Genomic DNA, 2,584 nt, shown 5'->3' with positions numbered 1-2,584 from the left:
ATTCCTTTCTCCAGGGGATATTCCTGACCCAGGAATCGAACCAGGGTCTCCTGCATTGCAGGCAGATTCTTTACCAACAGAACTAGGAGGGAAGTCTGGGCTTCCCTTGTGGCTCAGTTGGTAAAGAATCTGCTAGCAATGTGGGAGACTTGGGTTTGATCCCTGCGTTGGGAAGATCCCCTGGAGAAGGGAAAGGCTACCCACTCCAGTATTTTGGCCTAGAGAATTCCATGGACTGTATAGTCCATGGGGTCATAAAGAGTCAGACATGACTGAGCGACTATAAAAACTACACATATACTAACTACAGTAGCCCAGAGGAGGAAATTATTATTTCTGCTTTATGCTGAATCAGAAAGGGTTGGCATTTGAGCTGAATCCTGAAGAACAAGTATGAATTTTTTTTCAAGTGCAAAAGGAGAGGGAGAAGAGGCATTTCTGGTAGAGGAAATAGTATGAATATATGTTATATATTATTCAACAAGCATCTATTGAGTGTTGACTATGTGTCAAGCATTGTACTGGGTGTGTGGCTTTAAGAATCTCCTACTCTTGTAGGAGATACACAGATAATCACAATAAGAAATTATGGGGAATATAGGTTATTCATTTTTAGAACTGTCAGTTCACTCAATGAAGTTTTCCTTTTGGCCAAATAATTTGCATATAGAAGCAATATATACACAATACTAAACAGTCTTAGCCAAATTTGACAAATTTCTCAAAATGTACTTATGACTGGGTTTGGACCAGATTTTTTTCTTCCTCAAGGCATTACTTCATTTCTGGATTGGGGCAGGGGGATTGGTTTAGCAATGAAATGACAGGACTGAGTTTATTTATTTGTTTATTTAATCAGCAAGAATTTATTGAGGGCCTGTTGTGTACCACATATTGTTAAACCTTGGGGATACACAGAAAAGAGAGAGCCCTTCCCTAAGAGAGTGCTGCCATCAAATGGGTTCAGTGGCACACTAAAATATAATTAAAACACAGTGAATGAAAAATTGTAATACATTTCATATTCTGTATTATAGGAGGATGTATGAAAGGTGTTCAACCCAGTCTTTGGCCAGAAGCTACCAGGGAGCCAGGGAAGATTTCCTGGAGGTGATGACACTTGAACTGAGGTTAGTTTTAATAACTTTAAGGCAATACTGTGATGAACATTTAGTTGCATATATGTGTGTATATGAGTGTGTATGTTTGGACCCATTAAAATCATTTCTTTAGAATAAACTACTAGATGTATAATGGCTAGATTAAAGGATATGAACAAGAAATTGATACAAGAAATTTTAATAACTTAGGAGCACGTTGGTGTAGGGTAGGCAAGGCTAAAGGCAAAGGACAACAGGGATTTCAGTTGCTGGCACGTTGTAGCTGCAGCCAGGGACTAGGTAAAAGCCTGCCTTCTTCTTGAGAAGGTTTGTTGGTAGGGTTACTAGGGTGGAGGTGGAAAACTGGGGGAACTCCAGTGATCGGTTGATGCCCTTAATAATAGTTCAGGGGGGTTTCCACTCCAAGATAACTGATACTTTGTCCAGCATCCTGAAGATGTCTCAGCCAAAGAGAACTTATCCTTTGCACTTCTAAGTTTTTAAAATAAACATCTCTAGGTTGGCTGAAGAATGTTACTGTGACAGCTAAGATGCAGGGAGTTCTACAGACTAGTGATGCCCTGGGCTACTGAGACTCAAAGGACAGCCAGTGGCCAGGGGCCCAGCCTCAATAACCATGAGGACATCTTGGGAAGGAGAACGGAGTGAAACATTGAAAGTCTAGGCATTTACTCAAAGTAGATTATTTGAAATAGAAAAATATTATGTTTTAAACTTAACAAGTTACAGATATCTTTAATTGACAAATTTATGTCTGTATGCCTCCTGTATCATCCAGAAGAATAAGGGTATTAAAGAAACTTTAGATATAAAAAAAATAAACTGTCTACACATATTTGCTCAATATGAACTGTAAAGTATCAATTTCTTGTTCATATCCTTTAATCTAGCCTTTATACACCTAGTAGTTTATTCTAAAGAAACGATTTTAATGGGTCCAAACATACACACTCATATACACACATATATGCAACTAAATGTTCATCACAGTATTGCCTTAAAAATTGAAAATTGGAAACAAGCTAAATGTTTCATCATCTGAGGAATGGTTATAGTATAATAAATCTACTTAGTGAGTATTAATAAGCCTTAGTTTAATAATTCTTCAGTCATTACAAAGAATAAGAGAAGTCAGTGTGTATCGGGATGGGAAACACATTTGAATCATATCGTTAGGAGATAAAGTCAGGATGAAGAATATTATATATAGGATAATCTCACTTATATAAAAGTGTATAGTGATCAGGGGCTTCCCTGGTGGCTCAGTGGTACAGAATCTGCCTGCCAATTCAGGAGACACAAGAGATGTGGGCTCAATCCCTGGGTTGGGAAGATCCCCTGGAGAAGGGCATGGCAACCCACTCCACTATTCTTGCCAGGAGAACCCCATGGACAGCAGAGCCTGGCAGGCTACAGTCCATGGGGTTGCAAAAGAGTTGGACATGACTTAGCAACTAAACCAC

Source organism: Bos taurus, chromosome X, assembly GCF_002263795.3.
Source record: "Bos taurus isolate L1 Dominette 01449 registration number 42190680 breed Hereford chromosome X, ARS-UCD2.0, whole genome shotgun sequence".
Taxonomy (NCBI): domain Eukaryota; kingdom Metazoa; phylum Chordata; class Mammalia; order Artiodactyla; family Bovidae; genus Bos; species Bos taurus.
The sequence above is the reverse complement of the archived record's forward strand: the minus strand, read 5'-3'. Positions refer to the sequence as shown.